Source organism: Agelaius phoeniceus, chromosome 7, assembly GCF_051311805.1.
Source record: "Agelaius phoeniceus isolate bAgePho1 chromosome 7, bAgePho1.hap1, whole genome shotgun sequence".
NCBI lineage: Eukaryota > Metazoa > Chordata > Aves > Passeriformes > Icteridae > Agelaius > Agelaius phoeniceus.
This window is the reverse complement of record NC_135271.1, coordinates 31,187,862-31,201,517: the sequence shown is the minus strand read 5'-3', so window position 1 is coordinate 31,201,517 and position 13,656 is coordinate 31,187,862. Positions and strand designations below refer to the sequence as shown.

The 13,656-nt window shown below is 36.3% G+C and overlaps 1 protein-coding gene across 6 annotated transcripts in view; it reads left to right on the top strand.

The window, feature by feature from the left end:
- Window positions 1–13,656, top strand: part of MYO3B (myosin IIIB) — a 211,785-nt gene that overhangs the window by 103,273 nt on the left and 94,856 nt on the right. The window lies entirely within an intron of this gene.

The following is a 13,656-nucleotide window of genomic DNA, read 5'->3' as shown; positions in this document are numbered from 1 at the left end:
GATTTCAAGATTTCATTTTCTTTCATGAATCTTGTGCAGCAAGATTCTTCCCTGACTCCAGAGAAAGGAAAATTATCAGATGTGTAGGGCAAGAGCTCATTCTCAGAGCAGGATAAAAATATGGGAGTTTCTAGTTCTTAGTCCTTTACTAAGATCAGTACCCAGTTGGCAGATTCTTGTGTACTGGGTCTTACAGTTCATAAATCATGTGATACAGATCAAGGTGTTTTGGAGGTAATATCCAGCTATTTAGAAGCACTGATGTAATACATAGTTTCTTACAAATTATAAAAGCCATATACTAATAGGCTAGAAGTAATTCCGTTGATTTAAAGCTTGTTGACTTTGACTTACGTGAAAGTGCCAGATCTGTAGCTAAATAAAACAGCAAGATGAAGTTTGATTACTCCATGGATAGATACCAGAATGCCAGTACCATATGCAAATGATAGTTCTGCAGTATCCATGCAAACAAACCAGCAAATGAATACTTCTCTCAATACTTTTAAAGCTTCTTTTTCATAATGGGTGAGAAAAGTATGTAATACTAAATCTAAATACAGTGGATTGTACTAGATTGAAAAACTGTTGTGAGCTAACATATGGAGATGAGGTTGATGTTTAGATAGAAATACTTGGTAGATGCATTAGATAGTTCTGGGTAGGCTTATTGTACATTGGCTGTAGATGCAATCCTATGTCTGTGCAGCAGCTCTCTGCCTTGAATTTCTTGACTGTCAGTAACCCAGTTGTAGCCCCTGGTGATGCATATAGCCTCTCTTGGCATTTCTCTGTAGAAAAAGAACATCTGGAGAAAAAATTATATTGAGCTTTTTTTGCACATGTAAAATTGATATCATAATATATGTTTATATACTACAGAGGATAGGTTCCTGTTACAGGGTAATTCTTCCTGCAATTGAAAGGCTTTCGACTACCCCGCCTCAAATCACACTTTCAGAGGTCCTTGAGAGGTCCAGTGAGGAATCTGCTTCTCCTTTCAGCTGTAATGAGTTTAGATGGAAGGGAATATAGTTTATGATGGAGGATTGGTATGTGCCCAAGTGGAGAACAAAGGATCTTTCTAAGTATTACTACTCTATATTTGAGTCTGTGTTAAAACTATAAAAGAGATTCTGATCAAGCAGAGCAAGAAAGAAAGCTCACACATGGTCAAATGTGTGTCCACACCCCTCTTTACAAGCTGTTTTACACCTTGGAGTTATTTTCAGAATGAAACTGATTAGGTGCTTTGTCCCAGTTATCAGTCCAAATTATTGCAAATATACTTTTTATTTTATTGCTATTTTTAAATTGGAATGCTGATGCCTTCATGCAAATTCATCTTTTTCTGGCCTTACAGAGTTACTTTCAGTAGCAGCAGCACTCAACTTGAGTGTTTTGCCTGAGATACATAGAAGATATACTTCTATGTATATAAGATATACTTCTCATTGCAGTTAATGTAAAGTTACTGTTGTATTGCACTAAATAGTTTGTTTAGTTGTTGTTTTGCACTGGGTGATGGGAAATTTGTACTGAGTTACCATGCTGCTGTATTTTACCTACTCTTTTAGGTCTCTTACATTCCTTCCTTGTTCCCTATTTACAATCACTGAATGCTTTCTCCCTCTATTTACCTTTCTATGAAGAGCACACAGCAAGTTAGGTATTTTCTGTATTTCTCAAGTTGGTACAGGACATCCTGATAAAAAAATTATTGTGCATGTGCTTCTATGCATGGTGTTATAAGAATAGCTTCAAGCTCTTAGATAATTTTTATTTTTTAAAAGCCTTTGTGATTTTGCTCTTTTTTTCCAGCTGTCGGATATAATTGACATTCACATTCTGTGTTGGGGCCTCTGTGTTCTAAAATCAGATTGTTGCCAGGTTTAGTTTTTGGCAGCTTGCAAGATAAATGAAAGGTTTGGCTGAGAACAGAAGGCATTGCTGGCAATGCTACTTCATCTGCTCAGTGAAGAAAGATAGTGCTATTCTTTTAACTTTCTACAAAGATGCTTTTGTAAACAAAAGAGTAGTGAGTGTGCATGTATCCCATTGTACTCTGTCCCTGTCTCTTAGCCCTCTTCCCTCCACGCAACATGTGCTTCATTCCTAAAGAAAACCAGAAAAAATACAGATTAAGCTTCATAATCTTGGTACAGCTTTGGTCAATTGCTGACTAATGCAAAAGTTAGTAATTTACATGGGAAGCCATATTCCATCTTTCCAGGTAACCCTGACTTGAAATGGGCTTTCTGGCAGTATGTGTGATATTCTGTTTGAAGATGAGTGAGAGCACACTCTCACATCTGCTGGCAGCAATCTCTGGAACGTGCAGTGGAGCTGGGTTTTGCCAAGCGCGGTCTCCCGTACGTGCTGCGGCCACTGGGTGGTGCTGTCCCAGAGGCGTGAGGGAATGCCAGACTGAAATCGTGGGGCTGACAAGGACTGAAAATGTAGTTCTTTAAATACCAAAAAGAACAAAAAGGTGCCTTTCCCACCCTGAGATGATCCTCTGTTTGAAGTATATTTATATAACTGTCATATCTTCCCCTGTCAAAAACTGAGCAGCATCAAGAAAATAAATACCAAAAAGCTAAATTCTTTTACTAATTTAAGATCATGTTAATCCTTGTAATTTATCAAGTACACTTATCCCTTCTCAACAAATGCTTCTATTTCACAGTAGCAGTTTTTGCAGTTTAAAGGGCCAGAAATTAACAGCAGGACATTAAATATACATTTGTAATAGTAATTTATTGTTAATAAAGTATGCAACTACTCATATGAGACATTGGAACTTAAACATTCTGGAACTAATTTTGTAGCATATACAGCTTGTTTTTCATCTTTCAGTGGAAATTTAGTAATGTTCAGTGTGTTCTGAAATCTGCACTTTCTAGGGACCTCTAACTTCAAAATTGAATGAATGTATTCTGATTTAACCTAACAGTTCTCCCATTTGCTTCCATATCTGTCACTTTTTTTCTATAGACAGAGCTTCTTGTGCTGCCACTACTATAGATGAATATGCATGTTCCCATTTAGATAGAATATATTCCTGATTATCTCTGGGTTTAGTTTGTCACTGTTGCTGGTAAAGCATCAGAGAGAAAAGGAATCACATGAAGTAGAAAATAGAGTCCCCTTGTAAAAATAGAGGATTTTTGTTGGAAAAATTAAAGACAGCCTTGCTACCTTCACCATTGAGGAGTCAGACCATTTTGCTCACTGTCCTGATATTCGATAATTTTTGCAGCATCACCTTTAAGGGGTGGTACTGTTGGATTACTTGGACAAAGCACCCCCAGGGGTTTTTGAGAGTTTATCTTTTTAGAAAAGCTGCATCACAACAAGATCTTCTACTCTTGAAACACAATCTCTGCAGACTTTTGTCCTTGCCATGACTCACATACCTTTAAAACTTCAAGAAAGTTACCATCTGCAGGGAGGGGAAAGGGAAATCCTTCCCACCAGAAGAGAAGAGACACTGCAAAACCCTTGTCCTTGCTCTGAGGATCGGTAGGGCTTTTGCTTGGCTACAGAGAAGAAATACAAGCAACAGAAGAAATACTACAGCAACATTATACCTAATAATTTTAATAGCATTGGGTATTGCTCACACATTAGGGTAATGGAGTATCCATTATATCCATTATATTATATATAAAAGTATATAATTGCTTAAAAACACTCCTTGTATGTGGTGCCTATATATTTAATCATAAATATAATATATATTTAAATGTAAATATAATTCTCTGTCAAAGAGAATTGGGATGAGTGTTTTCACAACTGGGATGAAGGGTTTGGTTAGTCATGTTTTAACCAGGTAATTTTTTTGTCCAAAGTAGAATTTTTTCCAGACCCAAGTTATTTATAATTCACCTGTTTAAAGGTCATTTCCCCTCCTCAATATTGATTTTTAGTCTGTATTCTTTCTGCCTTTGAGTCTCTAATCTTGCTTGCAAACATTAGATGAAAAGTAATTATAAATAGTGTATGTTTGTTTACCAAAACAAACAACTAACGGACCATGTGCTAAGAGAAAATGTGAAAAAATGTTTCAGGTTAGCTTTATGCACACTAAAGAACAAAAGAACTATGGTTGTTTGCAAAATCATTTTAGAGGACTGCTTTTCACCACTTCTTGGTGACAAGAGTACTATCTTTAACTTGTATGTAGTTTTTGTGTAACTGTGATAGCACATGACTCCTCATGACAAGTCAGAAACCAAAGGAAAGTGATTTTCTTGCATTTCAGTCCCATGAACAGGTACTACTGGGCATACATGGAGTGTAATCCTGGGAAGTCAAAATCATAGGTGCTTTGCTACTGTTTTCAGTAGAACCTGGTAGGTTTGAGCTGTCATGGTTGTCACTGTGCACTCCTATTGAGCACAGGCCCTTCCTCTGGCAATATGTAGTGGTAGGTCTCTTGGTTTGGTGTGTGTCATTCACTGAAATACAGAATGTTTCCATTTGGGTTTAGTGTATTTCTTCCTCTTATTTCCATACATCACAATAGAACCAAAGGCTCAAATACATTTTAATTTTACTAATTTATTCCACAATAAAATCTTCTTATAATGGTACTTTTGTGTTAGTATTTTCACCTTTAAGAGATCAGGCACTCTTAAGTCAAATGAATTGGAAACAAAGTCATTGTAATTACAGTATCTCTACTTAAAAATTAATCAGAATTTATATTTTGTAAGAATCTTGGTAAAGTTTATGGAAGCTGTGTATTTCACTCAGGACATGGAGGCTTTCATACTCCTAACTGGTCTGTATGTTAAAAGCACAAAAATAGTTTTTGCTCTGCTGCCAGTGAGTTGTATGCAAAGAGAAGCTTTAAACCACAGCTGTGCAGTGTAGCAGTCATGAACTTTACTGAGTTGCAGATGTGGGACATCAATAAACTCAGTTAATTGTAGCTTAACTGATTTTGGGAGGTAGAGTGATGAATAACTTTTTAGAGTTCTGCACTTGAGCTTTTTACAGCTCAGTGTTTATTTTTCTTCATGTCCTAAGGTTTTGCATCATAGGACAAACGCAGTACAGATACTCATAAAACTTACTAGCAATAGGATCCAAAAATTGCTCTGAAATAGCCCTAAAAATGGAACTCATCCAGAAACAGAGCCATCTATCAGATCAAAGTTAAGGTCTCAGTCCTGCTAAAGCTTTATATAAAGCGTAACAATTATTTACTGTTGAGAATTACTCCCTATAAATAGTGTCAGTGAATCTCTGGAATTGCACATGGCAGTAAGCACAACAGCTGAGAATTGTCAAGTTAGATTTACCACAGCTATGTTTGTTAAAGGGTGTTACCCAAACAGAATTATGCTAGGTTTTAATCTGAGACTTCACAGATTATATTGTACTGAAAATGAGCAAGGGGGCATAGATTTTTTTTGTCTCAAAGTGCTTCAAATTGAATTCTAATAAAAGTAGACGTGGACAAGTTTAAGAATAGATCTTAATTAGTTTACTGATTTGATTTATAATAGATCAATCTCTCTAGAACAAATCTTGAGAATAGTAATTCTTTACCTTTTTCTCAGAAGAGATACCTTTCCCAATTTTCATGTTTGTGGCCTAACTTCTCAATCCTATAATAAACGTGATTTCCCAGTAGTGCATAGTAATTAATCTTAACACGGCATTGTATACTAATTAAATTCAAAATCTATTGATATTGAGGAAACAAAAGATATATCACATAAAAGATGTTACTGTTTTTAATATTAATGAGCGGACTGTGGTGTTTCACTGTACACCATATACAGAATTTAAATAGAGAAATATTCAGAGAATTATACCATTGTTTTAATGAGTAGTTTACTTGACAGTTTTAATAGGCACTGTAAGGCCAAACAAATTATGTCAAAGATGCTCAGTATGTCATTGGAAGCATTCAGTAGCTCTGAAGATCAAATCCTAGAAGAGCATTATTTTTAAATTTCCTAGTGAGTTTTCAGAGCAGATAACTTTGTTGAATATTCAGATAATCTTACTCATATGAATATCCATGATGTTTTTTGGTGTGTCCTTAACAAAGAATGTGCTTATATTTCCCACTCCTTCAAAATAATTGCATTAAGGGATTAATATATCTAAAGGATGAATGTAGTGGGTGGAAAATAAATCTCTGAGTCTGTGCTAGAGCTTGTATATTCATTTCAGAGTATTTCATGCAGTCTTACTATGATTTTGTCCTTTTATCATTTTCTTTATTCCTTCATCTTACAGCAAGCTGTAAAGGCCAGTGCTTTAGTGAACCAGCATAATATTATTATTTGACTTTGTCTCCCTTACTCCAACCTGACTTGTCTTGATGCAGGAGTGGTTAATTGAGCTGCCTGGATAGCAGGTCACAGTGTGTGACAAAGCAAATGTGTTTGTGGATATTTGTATGAATGAGTATTTGTTTCATTAAGAGCAGAGATACAAATATAATTAATGTTTTGCTTTACTGCAGAAGTAACTGATTTTGTATCAACTGTGATAATACACAGAAGTGCTGACATCCAGGGGAGCAATGGTTCAGTTGAGAAGCCTTTGAGACTTGATTAAATTAGTCGTCAACATCAATAATGCCTGCATTTCAGAAATGGGAAGGTCTGGGACTTTTATAGAAGTTCTGTAACCTTGTTTCATCTTAAATTAACACTTTAAAAGACAGTTCTTGCCTTGTAGTTTCAAAACCTGGTTTTGACTGTCTAGCCTTAGGATCTTGATGACTGGGGATAGTGATAGTCACAGAGGTCAAAGAAAATGTTCCGTAATTTTTTCCATGTGCTTTCAGTTGCATCTTTACACCTGAGTTTTTGTCACTGAATTCATTAGGAATCTTCACTGGCTTGGTGGGATTTTGACCAGAGTGTGTATGTATGGAGCAGCTTCAGCAGCTGGTCCAGAGTGATGGAATATACACTGTAAAATGTTTAAACATTGTATGGAGAATTAACATACTCTGGATATACAAGCGAAGGGCTAGAAATCCCAGTTCTTGACTTCCCCTGGATTCCTGCTTATTTCTGCTTATTTACTGTTGTTATAGAAACTTACTTTGGCTTCAAGTTAAACTGGGTGCTATAAAGCTTTATAGATAGAACAATAACTACTATGTTCTTCCAAATCATACTTTTGCTTTTCTGGATAAAGCAAATACGACTGGGGGGGGGGGTTTCTTACATAACATGCAAGAGGAAATATATCAACTACATAAAACAATGAGGGATACTAGAGCTGAATCCAACTGTGGGATAACTGTATTTCCAGCCTGTGTATGGTTTCAGAACTATTCTTCTACATACCTTGGGAAGAAGAAATAAACTTGTCCAGCCTGAGTAGATGTAAGTAGAATAAGGTTTTTTTGACCAATAAAATCAGTGAAGAATTCCTCAACGATGAAGTTTCACAGAAAATTCACCTCTGTAGTTTTTTTCCAATCTCAGTTACAGATGTGGTAGCTGCCCCAATCTGCTGGGGCAGCACAAAACCTTGTATTGATGGAGGGGTACTGTCCTGACAGCAGCAGTGTTCTGTCCTGTCTGCTGTTCCCCAGAGAACTCAAGGTTTGTTGTACTGAGCTGATTGCATACAATAGCATCAAACTGTGCACTACAAGAGATATGTGAGGAAATTGCTAAGAACCATATCTGAAAGAAATGGCCCATGTCTTCTGACAACATATAAATCATAAAAAGCAGAGCCAATTTGTTCTCTAATGCAGGAGCTGGAAGCCTGACTGGATCAGGCTGTGACCAGCCTCTCTTCAGCCAGCCAGTTGGTCAGGTGTCCAGCTAGTCAGGCTACAGACCTGACTAAAGAAAATGGTGAACATGAAGCAGTAGAAAATTGCAGTATTGTTTATGCAAGAATTTTTCCATTTCCAAACTTTTAAAGTGTATTTTATTTTTGTCTAGGTGCAGCTTCAGGTAGTTAGCACTCACTGTACCTAGTGTGCCACTCTTATCCTTAGTCCTGTGTTTGGACAGAGGTGCCCAACCTATGCCCTCCTGCCTGTGGCCAGGTAGCAATCTGGTCCCTGCTCTGCCACTCTGTTTTCCAGAACCACATGATCATTCCTTGGCCTATGGCTAGGAACCTTTTTATCATGTTTTCAGGCTGTACCATACATGTTTTGCCTACTGTGTGTAAGTTTGGTCATGTCCCAGGACTATGAGAATCATATAAGGTTTCTTGTATGTCCTCTGACCACATACTGTGCCCAGGAGAATTCAGGAGAGGTCCGTGTTTCAGTGAACATACTCCCAGTCAAGTTGATGAATGCACATTTGGTTCAATTTAGCTAGAAAATTGGGCATGTTGCTTAAAGCAGCAGTTAGTACTCAAGGTTGTGTTAGAAAAATACCTTGGGCAGTACCATTAACTAGTTTAATTAATACCATAAATTGTTCTTCTTTAGTAAGTAAGGGTAAAAGTTAAGACCTTTCTTACTGACATCATACATTGACAGATCTATAGTATGTATAGATACTATGTATGTAGATATGTACAGAATACAGTAGGCAGTTTGACCTTCATTCCATCTCAGCTGCTGTCCGTGTCTCTGTTCCGGTCTACAAGAAGCCTACTAACCCACTGTGTTGAAACAATACTTTAACATGGCAGTGTTGATGGTTACAAGCAAGGTTTTATTTGTTGCTGTAGACATGGTGCTGTGTATTTGCCAGTGTGTGGGAAGTGACCTAATGTGGGAAGTGACCACTGAAGTGCCTGCAATGTGTGCAATAGAAAGCATAACAGCACTGAACTTATACTCAAGTTCTCCAATCCCAGTCTAGCAATGTAAAGTTTTTAGTTATCTGTAAATATGATTGGTGTCTACTTCGTGCTAAAAAGACTAAAGAAATCTTTAATCTAATTGAGAATCAGCATCATAATTCCTCAGTTCACTGTGGCATGGATTTTTCATTTCGAATAATCTGGGCCAAAAACACACATATTTTTTCTCCTGAAGCAAATATTCATAATTAGATTATTCCCAGGTGGGCTTCACTATTACTAAGCTTTTATGCTGATTAGATTCTGTTTGGTTATATGTATCTGATTTTGGAAATAATATTTCTTGATTTTATTTTGAATAGAAAGAAAAGTAATTGTCTTTTCAGAAGAAGCAGTAGTTGAGGTCTATCTTTATTGATAGTTGTGCTCTACAGACAGTATTTTTATAAATACATTCTTGTGTAAAACGTAAAGTATATGAGAAAATTGGATTCTTTGCTTTTTTATTGCACAAGATTAGCTTAAATTACTTCAATGACTCTCAATGACTCAAAAGAGCAGAGTTTTGATAGACAGATTCAAATTAGTACTCAATAGAAAAAGTACAGGTGTTCATTTGTACTTGAGCTAAAAGCTTAGTCTTACAGTAGCAGAAGATGAAAATGCATTATGGAGATAAGCAGTCGACTTCCTTTGGCCAGATAAAATGTACTGAAAGGAAAGACAGAGAAGATTCTGAGTATGTCAAAGACATTGTCTGGCCCTGTACCTCTTCTGGAGTGTGAGTGCTTAGCTGTGATTAGAAGTAACCTCAATGAAATATGAATGCATTGTAGCATTTCTGACCATATTATACTGTATCTAAATGGTGTTTGAAGTAACCCCTCTTTATCTGAACTAGAAGCATGAAAGAAATTAATAAAATGTATGAGGATAAGGAAAGAGCTTGTACTTGCCCTCTATACAATAGTAATATCCCTGGTGCAACATGCACAGTAAAGTGACATTGTCATTAGGCTTTTTCTCTGTAAGTCATTGGCACTTTACAAACTGAATGTTGTATCAAAGCTTAACATATTTCTTACCTGGCATGCTCTTACTTTGGGAGGAGTGATCTCTATTGCAGGCATAACCAAAATGAGATTATAAATACAGTGCTGATATTGTTAATATTTGCTTGGTACTGCTTACAGAACCCATCACCTGAGAATAAATGAAGCACAAACCATAGGTAACATCAGAACATCCAGCCAGAGTGTGTACTTTTCCTTAATAGTGCATAAAGTCAACAGCCAGACCAGTCATTAATTCAACCAGATCACACAGTAACTACCAGGAATGCAAATGAGAAGCCAGGAATGCTGACTAGTCCTTTTTGAGATCTGGAGACCACTTCCAAAGTCCAAAAAGAAAAAAAACACATTTCTTCTTTGTGTGTGTTGTAAAGACTTTGAAAACTTGTTCTGCTTGGCTTTGCATAATAGAAGAGATGCAGTTCTTTGATAATATGGTCTTTCTCACCTAGCTGAAATGAGGCATCGGTGAAGAACATTTTTGCAGAGATGTGAGATCTTCTAAACAGCTTCATGACAAAGGGAGGTTTACTGAGCATTGACACTAAGCTTAGCAAGGAGTGCATAGATTTTGTGCTGCTACTCCTTTTTCCCTTGAAAACTGTAAGACCATTTCACAAACTTTTGAAACTTCTCAAAGCATTAAAGAGAATGCTTTAACTTAATTCTTAACTTTTTTGAACAGAGGCAAAAAAGAGAAACACAAGGTCTGCCTGACTCCTCCATTGTCACAAGGAATCCCAGACCTTAGTCTCTGATCCATGTGCATTGGTAGGAGCCTTAATTGTTCAGATGAGCAGTCCCATTGAACTGAAGTGCATGTGAGTAAAATTAAACATGTACAAGTTTAAAAGATGAATCCTAATTTTAACCATTAACCATTCTTCCCCCCCCCAAGAAAAAAACCAACCAAAAAAAAAAAAAAAAACCAAACAAAACAAAAAAAACAAAACAACAAACCAAACCAAAACCCAAACATGAAATCTACAAACATAAGACAATTTTGAGAGGGTTTTATATTACTTAGTTGGTCCATTTTATGGACTTGGATTTAATGTAGGTAGCATTTGGTCTGCAGGGGTGTAATTTGTATTTTGTCTAAAGTTTTGACTATATAATTGGTGTGAAGCTGGATTTCTGAAAAGCACAGTGCAATCTTTCACCCTTTAACCAGTTTAACCTTTCAAAGTACCCATGACAGTTCAAGCTACCCATGTTATTACCTATAAACATTTGTTTTTTAAATATTGATGCTTTTCACAAAGTGGATTAACATTTAATTATTTTTGGTGTGTTAAGGTATAAATTACCTTGTAAATGAAAATCAAATGCAGGGATAGATGCCAAATTTTACTGACTGTGAACACCATGGTAACCCTGGGTGAAACATTTCTTATTATGTAGACTAATTTTCAAACCACATTAATTCTGTTCATTAGTTTTAATGGCTTACACATGTTAAGATTGGTAGTTACTTTTCCTGAGCATGAGCTACATGGGATAAGTAATTCAGAAATTTTTATTGAAGTATCATTTTGTGTTTCAGCTGAGAAAGAAAATCCTAGTAATATTTTTTCCATGGATTCAATGTAATGCTACAAGTTATTACATAGGAATTCACTTGACACATGAAATAAGCACTGGTAAGAGTCCATTCCTAGAAGGAAGTAACTACTGAACAAAGGCATGATAGGTAAAGCATTTCTTTTTTTAAGTGGGCACTGAACACTTTGGGGTTTTTTGTTTGTTTGTTTGGTGGTTGTTTGTTTTGTTGGTTTTGGGTTTTTTGTTTTGGTTTGGTTTTTGTTTGTTTGTGAAGTCATTAAAGATTTGTGATTAATTAAAAGGTTTATTTATTTGCTTGGCTTACCAGATGAGAAACGTTTAGTTTTAGTTTTGCATGAGAAACTAAGGGAGACCTCGGGGATATTAATTATGAACCCTGGAAACCTAATGCCAGCAGTGAGCGTGGTGAACCTTGAGCAGTTATAGAACCATTCTAAATTTTATTTCATTATAAGAGTTTTTAAAGTTTTTACAAAATGCAATGAAATTTTAGTAATTTTAAACAGTCTGATTCAAAGTCCTTTCTTCTTCCAACTCTCCTCTTTTATCATGTGTTATCTGTTTTTCAGTGTGAGGTTTTTAAGCTTTAGACTTGCTAATCTGAAACTTAGACAAAAACAACCTTTCCAAGCTATTTTAGCCAAAAAAAGGCCCCAAAGAGTAATTTCTAACATACAAAAATAACAAAATTGCAACTGGGAGAAAAATTATTTCACCATCTACTTGTTCATTAAAGTCCTCATTTTAACTTTGGAGAGATACATGTATTTACAGTATGTACCATGCATGTGCATCAATATTCCAGATTTCCCAAACAGTTGTGGTTCTCATTAGCATACACAGTATAACAGCCTGAAGCAGTTTCCAAAATAGTGGCCATACCTTGTGTTCTGGACCATGATTTAAACTGTCAGGTAACAGACGATGTTAGGTCTGGAAATGACATGCCAGTTTTGCAGTATTGTGTCAATACCAGTGCCAGCAGCTTAAAAGATAAATACTTCTTTAAATGAATTCAGAATGTTGGAATGAAGAGTGCTGTGTTTGAGTGCTGGCCTCCAGATTATTTTCGGGGGTTTGGTATTTTTCTTGTTCAGAGGAAAGTAAGAGCAAAAGTTCCGTTCAGTGTTACAGTGGTCACTGGATTTGCTCTGCTCTCTTAGGGCATTATTACCAGCGTTTGGGTTTCTTTACCGGCGATTTGGTGTTCTTGGTTTTTGTTTTTCCCGTCGTGCCTCCTTACTAGTTATGTAATGCAGAGTTTAGCAAAACTCTGAAGACTGTTTGGAGTTACTGCCTTTCTGTAAAGCTAACAGCTAAACACCGGAGTTGATGCAAACAAGTCATTTAGCATCTGAAAGAAGTGTTAACACTTTATTTACATTTAAATTAAAATAGACACTTATTTATGTGTTCTGGTTCTGAAAGGTGTGTGGTACATCTGCAGAGGCCTATTGTTTATTCATGCTGTAAATCCTTTGAAATGTGTTAAAATGCTTCCCACTCATTATAAAAATCCTGCCACCCATGGATTAGGGCTTTGATGTCACCAATCCTGCTTCAAAGGGTTCTTTCAATGCTATTAATCACAGTTTAGCCTCTGAAGATATAGCCAGAGAAAACATTTGGACATCTTGTGCTAGACTTGCTAAAACTTTGAAATATACAGAGTGTCTTGCATATGCAAGTCCGATATCACTTCCTCTCTCTTCTCCTAGGCTTTATTTTGAAAAGCTATTTTGTGATGACTTTGGCTTTCTAGAAGTACAGAAGAAAAAGTTTAGGACACGTCATACCTTACATTTTAAAGAAGGCACTAGTCTTTCGCTTGATACCACAATATATTTTTGCCAGGGAAATTGAGTCAGTCTTTAAAAACCCAGAGTCACAATAAGATTGAGAATTATATGTCAAAAGGTCAAAAAATGGTGCTGTCTTATCATTTTCTCATCTCTCTTGTTAGTTTGTGAGTTTAAGGTACTGTCTTAACACTTGAGGATCCCTGTGATTTCATAGAAACAAGATTGATTCTGTAGTCTTTTTGCTCTTTGAAATCTCTCAATGAGTCACAGAGAAATTGATTACTAGTGATTGAGCTGTATGCCTTTGTGCTGTCATTGTTTTCATCAGCTCAGTAGCTAAGGTCAGTGACATACCACCTTATCACTGACTTTTTCCTCCCCTCTAAATCAACACTGCACTCTGTCATGCCTGTGCTGAATGCTCTGCAGGCACAATTGGTAATGAGGGGGGT